At 30.1% G+C, this 12,670-nt stretch overlaps 1 protein-coding gene across 1 annotated transcript in view; it reads left to right on the forward strand.

The window, feature by feature from the left end:
- Positions 1-12,670, forward strand: part of LOC129981734 (nuclear receptor coactivator 2-like) — a 378,069-nt gene that overhangs the window by 241,914 nt on the left and 123,485 nt on the right. The window contains exon 3 of the mRNA XM_056092698.1: positions 9,144-9,199. The gene's annotated coding sequence lies outside the window, so the exon portion shown is untranslated. The remainder of the gene's footprint in view (positions 1-9,143; positions 9,200-12,670) is intronic.

Here is a 12,670-nt window from a genome sequence, read left to right on the forward strand (position 1 = left end):
ATGAGGTTATTTATATGTTTGCAAATATAAGAAAGACTATCACAAATTCATGCAAAATGAAATATTTGCATCAAAGTTACTATTTATGGTAAACTTGTTGCACTTTATAGACTTTTATTGATTATATAGATGTGTGAATTGTCCGAGACAAAGCTGAAAAATAATCTAAATATGAAAACTATTCTCATTGGGATATAAATTTGAAAATATAAAATCAAAAATATCATTGGGAAAATATAAAATCTCCCCTCCTCCCCTTATAAGTGCTCGATTATAATGCACCAGTCAACAGCGGTTGCAATATTTGGGCATCTTTATATGCAGTATCGAAACCAAATGACCATGTTCCAAGCGATGCAAATCTCATCCTGCCTCGACACGATAACGCTTGTTACCCGACAACCGTGAGAGCTGCATCCTCGCACCCGCTGGGGAGGCACAACAACACGGTCTATTTAAATGAAAGAGACATTTGAGACACACATGTCTTCTCGACTGTTTTTCCTTCATCTGGCCGTCGTCATCTACGATCTCTCGCCATCCACTACTGGCTGCGTAGGGGGGCTTGGCCAGCGGACGCGAGATAAAAACTGGTGCTTCATTTGATCTTGATATCTCACTATGGTCCTGTAGGAAGAACTAATGATGCCGCGATGGCTGAAACCAAGAGGACCGCAGCTGAACGGCATCACTTGGAAACGGTTAGAATTCGAATGAGATTTTCGGTTTGCTGAAAAGCAATCTTGGTGGCATGAATTGTTGCAGAAGTTCATGTTTAAGACTCAACCGGTGCCCGAATACTCACCGAGGCTTAATTCGAAATATTTCGACGCGTGTTATAAATAATTTTACTATTATTCGTATATCTTCTTGCTTTGTTACCAGGTTTCATGGTAATCCTTACTCTGTGACTCGATATAATGTATTTTTTAACCCATTTTGTAATTGCATTCCGGGCTAATTGGTCCTTTCTCTCATTTATAAATGGCTTACAGAAGATAAATGATATGAGAAGTATTTATTTCCATATCCCGTAAACAACCTATCTCATTCTTTAATATCTGCTTTTAAGTATACAAAATGAATATAGAAATTATTGCCATAGAGGCATCATATCACTAAGAATTTGCGTCCAGAAATCCAAACATCATCTTATTTCGTCACTGATACCTATCTAACTTAAGACTATTGGACCTAAGTACAGGTGTCAAGATCCGTCTAAACTAGGGGCAAAAGATCGAATCATTTGGAACAAGAATTTGAAACTTGTTCCAAAAATATGGCATTTCTAATAAGGGGTGTATAAATGTACTTTTACTGATCACTGTATTAATCTACCTTTTATTGGAAAACAACGTTACTTGAAGGTTGTTATAAAGCACTTAGAGATACTGTTTGTTTCCGAATATGAAACTCTCCGCACTTTGACGCATGCGCCAAGAGAATTTTAATTTCATAAGGAAAAAAGGAAATAAATGATGTAGGAAGAGATGTTTCTTTTTTACTAAGTAACATATAAACGTTTTCACAAGTTTTGAATGGAAAATAAAATAATACGATTTATCTTCGTACTACCGCATATCTTCCTTCGCTACTTCATTCTGTTGGTGTTGGATGGGAGTTTGATTTACTATTTAGCATTGCTCTCATTATTTGACATGTTTCAGAATGGCCTGATCTTAACGGATTTCGGGGAAGACCTTGTCAAACTGTAGTAAGTGATGAGGTTCATTCTAAATGAGTTTTCACTCTTTATCCCCCCCCCTTTACAATTTAGAAAACGTAGGACTGTAGCTAGTTATCAAAGTAAAATGCTAATAAATGTAAGTAAATAGTTTATATGATGCTAAATGATTATCGTAAATTTTGGAAACGATGAAAATTAATAATGATTTATCTCGCATATACAGAATTCAAAAGAATTAATAAGTAGAAATCACACAGAAGAAAAAAAATTAATTTACTGTCATATATATTTTTTGATTCTTTTTAGAAGTCAATCCTTCTTGTTAACGATGGCAATATGTTATAAGCAAAAACAAATGCAAGAGAAAAAAAAAATCGACAATATCTTAATAAATTGCTTCATAAAAGAAATCTGGCTTTTTTTTTCACAGAAAAATTTTAAATAAAGTGAAAAATTCTAGGAAATATGACAAAGCTGGAGCTGACATTAATATTTCACTGATTTGAGTCGGTCTCTTTCTAATTAAATACCTGTATCTTTCTGTTTTAAACACGTTAATTAAGACTTTTCTTGTTAACGAAGGCATAAACAATTTCTTCGACTTTGTTGATTTCAATAATGATTCTCCGACTTCTTTTGAGAGAGTTAATAAGCACTTATTTGTTCTTTAAGCACATAAAATGACAACTTAATTCCCCTATGCGTCTGGCGCCTTTGCAAGAAATGATGTCAGTTAATTATCCGATGTTTTTCGAAAACCTCTTTTTATCTCTTTGTTGCCATTCCATTAAAATTTAAATCATTTTTATGGCTTTTTTTTTTATCTTTGATTTTGAAAGCTGTGAAAATGATTTTTTACTATCACGTTATATTTTTATTTCAACATCTTTTCTTTAAAGGGGAAAAATAGTCTGATTTAGTTGTGTAACTTTTTTCTCCTTTATATAAACAAAGAATTAAATCTTTTTTGAAGACTTAATTTATTTGGTTTTAAAAGTACTTTTGAAACTTTCCTTTAAATCTTTTTTGAAATGCAGAAAAAAACAGAAAAGAGAAAACTGTTTTTAAAAGGAATAGTAGTTTTTTTTTCCAATTTTATTTTAAATAAGTAATTTAAAAATGATTTGGATCAACGAATTTTTTGGTTTCTTAAAAGCGATCATATTTTGCATTTAGTGTTTAGAAACATGAAATATCATTAGAAGTAATTAAACTTTTTCAATTTAAAAAGCGTCAAAATATTATCAAAGGAAATAATCGGATTTAACATTTATATCTGAATTAATTTTTTTAGTTTCCTTTTTAGATATTTAAAAAAAAAAGAATAAAAGGAAGGAGGTTTAAAACATTGCTACAAAATAAGAGTAATGCTATATCACCCTCCCCCAACTGTTTACATTTTAGTGGCGATTAATAGTTTTTCATCATTTGTCAGAAAAGTCAATGTTTCTTATTGATTACCGTGGAAAAGAGAGTTAGCTAATTAGCTTCTTAAAACATTTTATACGTTATTAAATTGTTATCATTTTTTACATTGGATTTTAAATTTATTGTAGTGATAAAAAGATGAAGTGAAAATAAAATCACATTGCCCCTCACATAATTATTTTGCTCTATCAAGGCATGAAATACTTCATTATTTTGATTAACTAAATATATCAGAAATGAAACATCAGCAGATTAAAAATAGATGAATGTATTTGAATAAGCATCTGCACAGTAATTTAGAGGATTATATACACATTTTTGTGTGCTTTTCCTTTGTTAGGCTTGCTTTTTAATTATCTAAAGAAAAAAAATACTTTTCTTTTGTTTCTTAAGAATTACTGAAGAAAATTACAAAAAAAAAAAAAAAAAAAATGTATTGAAGATATACAAGATGTGGTTAGAAAATAACGAGACTAATGCTTTAAAATAATTTTTTTTTTCAATTTTAATATTACTACATTCAATACATTCTTTTTTTTTTCGTTGTTACATGCGAATTCTCTACTATTCGAAGAACTTCCGATCGTTTTCTGAAAACCCTTTCATCATTACCGCTACTTTTAGTTTTACTATAGCTATAATTCCAAATATAGTTCCTTTTAACTTCATGGCCAAAGAGCTATCGCAAAAGAAATCCCACTGAGCGAAATCAGCTGAATAGAGTGTTTAATTACAAATAGAATTCCAGTTATCTATGCAAATACATCTATACAAAACCTGAATGTCAGTTGAGAGGATTGTGCTGAAAAAAACCCCCAATCATGATTATTTTTTCAAAGATCAGACCATGTTTTTTTCTCTGAAAAAAAGATCATTTAATTTCTTGGAATAATTAGAGGATTTGTTCAATATGGCTGATTAACAGTTTGTATTTAAGGTACTTAATCAATCTGTATAAATCCGATGATGCAGAAACAACTTGCCGAACTTAGTAATATTGCACATTGGTCACTATGAATCCCTGTGATTTCTATCAAATTATGAATGAAATTATTTATAAGAAATATGTATCTATTTTCCGTTTGCATGGGAATTAATAATTAATTATGTAATCATGAATTAATATTTAAGAATTTCTTAAATAATTGCAAAACTGAAGAAGCTAAATAGATAAATTTTAGCACTTAAAGAGTAAATTGATATCAAATTTTGAATCAGTTCCACTAAAGGTTAACTGTTTATTGATTTGCTATAACTCAAAAGCGCAAAAACTTATATGAACGAGATTTGATATATAATCTTATTAATAATTCTTTATCAACACATTTACTTGAAAGCGTTTATTTGCTTTCGAGTGCATTTAATTTTTTGAGCTAATAAAAGCAGTACATTTTATGTAAGAATTCATTTATTTCATATATTTCAGCAGATATATTGCTGCATGATATTGATATAATTTAATCTAACTAGCATTACAAAAAAAAATTGAAACATAAATTCAAACAAATACAAAACGTTTTGATACGCCAAATGTACCCAAAGGGTTAAATTGGTATATAATCTTATTACTAACTATTACAACCGAATGGTACGATATGTAGGATTGAAACTTGTGTTTTGGAGATGAAACACAATTAAGCGTCGTTTGTTCTTCATTTGCTTTTCGTTTAATTGTAACATAGACCATCTAATTATTCTTTAACAACACATCGAATATCAAATATTATATCATCAAATTGCTTGAAGGATATGAAACTAATGCAGCCAGTTATAGGCTTGTTTAAAACAACACCAGGAAGTCGTATTTATTTAAATTATACTTTAGCCAACATCGCCGTTATTATTTCTTAAATTCTATGTCTCAACTGGAAAGATGTCATATGTATCGCCAATTTTGTCTTTCATCCGTGGTAAGTTGTGAATGCATCTCTTTCAAACAGCAATTTGATCTATTTTTTTTCTCTCGCCAGGATACTCATTAAAATAATGTGTTCGTCTAGACGTGATGTTGAGAAGAAGTGAAGTGTTCTATTAGAGATGTAGAGAAAGCCTATCTCCCATCCTAGCATAAGTTAATTAAAGTTGCATGTTTTTGTTTCTAGCAATCTTTTAAAATCTCTACCTCCACGACGTGATTTGTAGGAAAATGCGATTTTTTTTTTTGTAATGGGATTCGTGGGAACTATACCATATCTTGGATCGAAAAATGTTAATTTAATGGCTGTAAGAGAAGGTATTAAATTTTGGTTGGAACATTGAGTCTTTATAATTTTTTTTTATCTTTGTTACTTTGCATTTATATTTTCATCAGAAGCAGGATGAAAATAATTTTTTTTTATTCATTATGGGTTTTACTGTGCTAGTATCCGTATTGAAACAAATCGATATCAATTTTTGATTTGTTTTGCAAATTTTAAACTAAGATTAATAATGAACTAAATTAAGGTCATTGAGTGCGTAGAAGTTCTCTTTTTTGTTTTTGTTTTAAATTGTTCCAAAAACTAGATAATCATTCTTAAGCTTTTTTTTTTATTTTGTTGTTTGCTTAAAGATATTATATTGATTACAGCTGGAAATGTTAATCTTCATTAAACAAATTTGTTGTTCGTGGGAGATGGAGGTGCTAAATTTGGTCAGTTGCTTAGATTGAGGTATTATAAGTTAAATGCAGTCAAATATTTGACCTGTAAAATAGACAACTTAGGTTGAAAAATATAAATTTGATTTATGGAATTATTTTGTAATGAAATTAATTCATGGTTGCAGTTAGAGAACAACATTTAGATATCATCTAAAATCTTAACAAAAATTTAATAGCCCTTACGCCGTTTAAAAGTAAGTAGCAAAATATGTTATTAAACCCTTAAATATGTAACTTATCTAGCTATAATTTATTTGTAATTTAATTAAAAATTATTTAAATGTAAGGACTAATGAAGAATTTACTGTTGTATAAAAGTTGTTCCGATCGGAGAGTAAATTATTATCTAAATTGCCATGTTTAAATCAATGGATTACTATCCCGAACTAGAGGAACACTCAGATAGTAGTTATAATCACTAGCAATCTTCGTAAATTAAGCCAAAATAAAATAAAAAAGCGAAGGTATAATGAAAAATTGAACTATAAAAAGGCATTCAAGAATCAAATATTGGTTTAAAAAATAAGATTCTGTGTTCAGCATGAGGATACGATTGAAAAATAAGATCTATACAGCTGTGACGTATTGAAGCAAACTTTACTCAAACACATGCAACTGTTTAATTTAGAATAAATTATCTATATGTATAGAAATTCTATACAATTCTTATGATGGTATTCACTGTGTCTAGATATCAAGTTCAAATACCATAACTATACAATAGCGAATTTCGCCGAATCAGTTTAAAAATCCCAAGGCTGAAACATCTTCAGTTTCGAAAGGCTAGAGTCCACTTCTGTCGGGTTCTACTGTTCTCTGAACAACTATTTTATATTTAACTATTGTACTTAACGAATGGCATCTGGCCCCACACATAACAATCAATAAATCATATCGTTTAACAACTGCTATACAATAGAGCATGGTCAGTTCGCAATTCCACCAGATGTTTTACAGTTCCACAGTGCTTGCCGCTGCTTTTCTTCTACTGTCCTCTGGTGATATATACCTGTTCCAGTAATGGCCCATCGATCATGTCTCAAGAGTGATAAGAGGGTCATTTCCAAAAGGGTGACACATGTGCAGTGTACAGCTAAAACATATGTTGGCCATTTATCCCGCACCATTGCTGAGCGGTGCTTATGTCATTACAGTACACATATGCTTAAAATGTCCTATTTTGGTTTCATACATTCTTTTGTTGTGTAAATTTGAAAGTGATTTTTTTTTTTTTTTAATTGTGCTTCAAAAATTAGTGATTCAATTTGAGAATCTAGTTTCCTAAATAAGACAATCTTTTAATACTTTTTTTCCCCTCCTATAAATCTTATTTCTGAAATAGTTTATTACATTGTTCTGGAGATAAACTATGGAAAGTTTTATTGTTTTTTTTTTGTTAGATTATTATTATTAATTATCTGTCTCTTTATATTCAAAAAATGTTCATGTAATTCAAATTTTCCCTACTAAATACTGTGAGCGGTTTCCTTATTAAATAATAAAAACCAACGCTGAATCCCATTTTGAACAGGTGAAAAGAAATATTAAAAATTAATTCCCTTGATGGTATATCACTAAATAGGACTCTAGTTGAGATCTTGATTTAAGGAAAAAAAGATGAGAATACTGTAATGGAGAAGGAAATTAGAGAAATTAGACTAACTGTTGTCTCCTTTAAACCTCATTAAAGTATGAAATTATTAAAGTCACTCTTTAGTTTAGTTTGATTAGATAGATTATCAACGAGAATGGTCTCCCCGAATCTTTCTCGCATGCTCACCAATAAATTTTTCACATCCCTCTTTCTATAAAAATGGGTAAGGCCGCAAATAAATTCCTTGGCATTGACAAACGATAGTTACGAAATATAGTTCTTTAGTGTGAATCCTGCATTTTTCCTTAATCTAATGTGCAATCTTTGGCGATTAATCGTCGGTATGTAGTTAATACACAAGTACCTTAAAATCGAATATGTATTTTGGGCACTGGGCATGCATTTGTATATGTATTTTGGCAACCGATTGACTCCAAAATTTGATACGAAACTACAGTTTTTAATCACAAGGTGATATACCGAATTACATTGATTTAAATCATTACGATTATGAATTATTGAGTCTATTGAGAATCTATATTTAGATACTAAACCTACATACCAAATTTTATCTATCTAGCTCTTTGAGTTTAGTTTTTATCGAATTCACTTGTACTCGAGCAGCCAGCCACACAGACTTTCTGTGATTAAATTTCGTTCAAAACAGAAATGATAGAAATCTCAAAATTTGATAGAAATCTACAAATTTGGTCGGAAGTCCACATGACAGTGTCTAGGAATGGACGCGTTGACAGTCTAGTTCAAAGCGTTTAGGAACGAACGTGTTCACAGTCTAACACGTGAAAATTCATAAAAATCTCGAATCATGTCTTTCCAGTTATCATGAAAACGTGTCATTAGAATCCAAGTTTTTTCACAATTTCAAAAATTTGTGTCCGGGAAAGTAAAAACAGCAAAGCAAAAGTTCAAAGTCAGTGAATAAAGATAATAAAAATGAATCGAAAGCCATAAAAATATGAAAAATTGGTTTACAAAAATAAATTTGTAAAAAGTTGAATGCTATTGATATACTGAAATGCAAATCTAATCAGTTTATTAAATATTCTAATTTTCAAAATGAAGAGTATGATCTGTAGTTATTAGTAATATGAGTTATTGTTCAATTTGATTTTTTTCAATTTGGAGGTTTTCCATGATTTTTTTTTTAAAAAAAGTAATCGTATTTGTCTAAATATTTAAGTATAGCCAGTTTGTATATATAATTAATTATCGATTATCAGTAGTATTGAGGAAGACTTTTCTACGGATGAGTGAATTTCGCAAATAATTCGCTAAATTACCTCCTCCACCCCTAAAAAAATAAAAAAGTTGCGCTTGAGCAATCTTTATTTATAACAAATATATCCGGCACGTACAATTAATATTTAATAAACAGCTGATTTTTGTGTTCACAAATGTTTTGGCTTATTTTTTACAAAAAAAAAAAAAAAAAAAAAAAAAAAGTGTATGTTTTATGTCGCTAGTTTAAAATACCTCTTTTTTTGTGACTGAAGTCGTTTTCTTCCTTTAATATCAATTAGGGATTGCTAATCATGAATAATCCACCCACAAGTAATGAAGACTTAAAGTATACTTTTATTCTTTATCATAAGAGAAGGCGCAAATAAATATGTTATTAAAATATATTCAGTCACCTTCGAAAAACTTTTCATCATAATTTTATTACTTGCTATTAAAGTGTTTGATTTATTATGCTGGTAGATATTTTGTAATCTTATTTTTTAATTATTATGAAGGCGTATGATTAAAAATGCTTTTTCCTTCTTTTATAGATTTGTCTTCAAATCATTGGAAGTTACTAAATTATTTCAAAAAGTTTCATTACAAGGTAAGATTTCTGTTGCATTGCATATTCTAAAAATGATATTCTGTTATTATCAATTTGTTGTACTTTATAGAGAATTATTTAAGGGAAATGGCCCGCACTTTCATTGTGAAAAAGAAATTCTTTTCGGCGTTAAAAGTTATTTATTATAAATGTTACTTGTTTATTGAAAATCAAGCAATGTTTATTATAATTGTTACTTGTTTACTGAAAGACGAAAAAATTAGCAATATGTTTCGTTTATTAGTAGAATTTGTTTTTGTATTTTTTCCATAGGATTACTTTGTGTGAAGTTTAAAATTCATTCCGTTGTTTTATTTCGATTCATTTTTAAAATTAAAAAAAAATTTTAACATGTTTTGCTGATATTTTCGTAAATTATTAGCCGAAAAAGATTTATTACATAATAAATAAAGTTTGTAAGTACCATCTTTTCGATTAAGTCATGTTGTTGCTTTTATATCTGATTTCCATTAATTTCCTTTCAAGCGAATATTTATTTATTCATATTGGATAATTATTTCTTAAAGATATGCCCGTGTTCAGATAGATTACTGGTTTTGTTTCATTTTTAAATGTGTTTGTTTTTGTTCATTTTTATAGTATCATCTGATTCGTTACACTGTAATTCATCGAACTTATGTAAGATATTTCAATATTCTATCTATCAGGTCTTCATTACTGGTCGTCACATTAGATGTTGATTTATAAGCAAGTTATTATTTTTTTTTCCTTTTAATCATTTGAGGGGGATTATATTAAAAAAAAAAATCTTACTCTAAAAGCGCTTAAGTAAAGCTCCATACCCTGGCAATAAAATATTTTACAACTGAAAAATTTTTCCTCCCTCTAGTTTTCTCACATGGGGTTGGGACAAATATGTCTCACGGACCCTCAAAGAACTTAACATTCCTTGAAATCCATTTCTAATTCATGTCGCCATTTGTTCTTCTCATTTACATTGAAAGCATGAAATTTGTTTCCTGGTCCATTATCTTTAAATATCTGGAAAGCAAATGTAGTTGTGATAGTAATAGAAAGATTTTCTCCACTATTAACTCTCATATCTGACATCTTGCTATAATATTTTGATGGATGTCGTCTGCTTTGAAAATTTCAGAATAAGCTGGCCACACACGTTTAGCAATAAAATCTTATCATTTTCCAGCGATTTTTCGCTATCAGTACATATGTTTGTAATTATTGTGTTCCGACAAAGAACACAAATCCAAAAGCCCATTATTGGACACTAAGTACAGGGGAGAGTATTACTTGAAATAGCACCTCTCCCCCCTCCCCAATGTAAATTATCAGTAAAGAAAAGCAATAGGTCTTTTCCTTTTATCTATTCAGGAACTCACATATGTTGTACATTATAGAGTTTACTATGGGGAAGATAGGGTAAGTTTCAAAAGCAGCAGGAAATGACTAATTGAAAAGGACATTCAGATATTTCCAGAAAACGAAGTAGATATCGTTCAAAAAGAAAATGGCAAACTAACATAATTTTTTTTATCTGCTGAGAAGTTGGAAAATGTATAAATAAAAGTGTTGTCGAAATTGAGTTTAAATAAATTCTGATTTGCGACGTTTATTTTACAAATATAACTGCACTTTTAAAGAAATAAATTTTGTAAAAATACATTTATTTTATTGTGCTGTAAAGTAGGCCGACAAATCTTCGAGGGATGGTGGGATAAATTTTTCCCCCCCAATTTTAGTATCTAATAAGGAAACTGCATTTTTGAAGAACGAATGTTTTTCTTGAATATTAAGGATTTCTTTTGGAAAAAAAAAATATTTTTAAAAGTCCTTTTGCTATTCGCTTTAAATAATAATAATAAAAAAGAATTCCATGGTTTCAAAGGACATCAATTTAAAATTATTTTTAAAATATTCGAAATGATTTTAAATATTACTGAATTTTTTTTAAAAATATATAAGAAACACTCATTTATATGTTAAAATAGTTTTTGTAGAACAAAAAAAAAATACGAAGTTTATTTCAAAAAAAAAAAAAAAGTTTGGACAAAAGCTTTCTCACCGCCCTTCAATGGGTTAACTAATTAACAAGCCTTATTAACCCCTTAAGCAGCTGAACAGACATTTTCCACTTTTCGTCGCACAAGCAATTAACTACTTTTATTATTACGGAAAACATCCATCTGGTGGGTGTACATTGGAAAGTTCCAACAGGATCAGTAAAAGATATCGATGCTTAATTTTGCATGATACGCAGTTAACAAAACATAGATAAAGTGTGCACAAAATAGGACTTGCAGAAATCAGAAAACACAAGCAGAAAATTGCTAAAAAGCAATTGCAATAACTTAAAGCGTTCAGAGAAAACTAACTGGAAAGATTCGAATCGCTTTCAACTCTCTACTAATTCTCATACTTTATTTCTTAACTTTTTATAGTTGCTTAACTATGTATAGTTTTTATAGTTGCTTAACTATGTATAGTTTTTATAGTTGCGTAACAGGATAAAGAATCTTTTAGAATAAACGCTTGGGACTCGAGTTCTTAATGAAGATATTACCATGTTTCTAGAATATTCTGCGTCCTTCATTTTTCTCGCCAAATGATCGCCAGGTTTGTTCCCAAGGCTGGGGGCATTTGATTTGGCATCCTTTCAGCGTCCGTTAGAACTATCTGTAAAACTCCTCTCCGTACCAGGAGACTTACTGAGCAGGGAAGCAATATTGCAAATTCTTAATAACATGTTTATTTTTTAAATATTTTTATTAGTGAATTTCATTTCCCAAACAATTTCATTAAATATAAAAAATATGTGTTTTATTTATTTTAAATGCTAATTTTTCTGAGCTTAAATTGGGTGCTTGGAGGATTAAATATAATTATTAATCCAGCAGGAAGAAGTTCCATGTTTCTTCTGTAATTTTAAAATAGCTGTCTCTCATTTTATATCGTCTGCCAACCGTTATTGGTAGGAGTGTTGTGTCATCCCCATAATCCAGCATACCCTCAGTGTGCTTACAGTTCAGTGTGCCTCCTGCTCATAGAGAAAATGGGATCGGATGGAAAACCCCCTCCTGTTGCATCTGCTAGAGGGATGGAAAGGGGGGGGGGGTGCCTCCATTGTTCCCTCTTCCCCATCCTTTTTCTGCGATGGAGTGCATTGATTCGGGGAGTGTAGGGATTCTGCCAAACATTTCGCCGCTCGGGTTCCGATATATTTGCTCAGTTCCGGATACGCAATCAAAAGAATAAAAGTGGCGTTCCATCTCCTTTCGGTTTTATTCAGGATGTTGTCTGTTGGGTGGAAATTTTAGTAAATATTTTTCTCTAATTCGGTTAGTTATACATTACGTACAAAAATGAGATGGCATTTCAAAATGAATATGAAGAGCTAAAAGAAGAAATATTTGATTTTTTTAAAAAAAAACTAATCATGACAAAAGCAAGCAAGAGGTGTGTGCATATGTTCTTGTTTAATATTAAAAAAAGAAT

Source organism: Argiope bruennichi, chromosome 8 (genome assembly GCF_947563725.1).
Source record: "Argiope bruennichi chromosome 8, qqArgBrue1.1, whole genome shotgun sequence".
In the NCBI taxonomy this organism is placed as follows: Eukaryota; Metazoa; Arthropoda; class Arachnida; order Araneae; family Araneidae; genus Argiope; species Argiope bruennichi.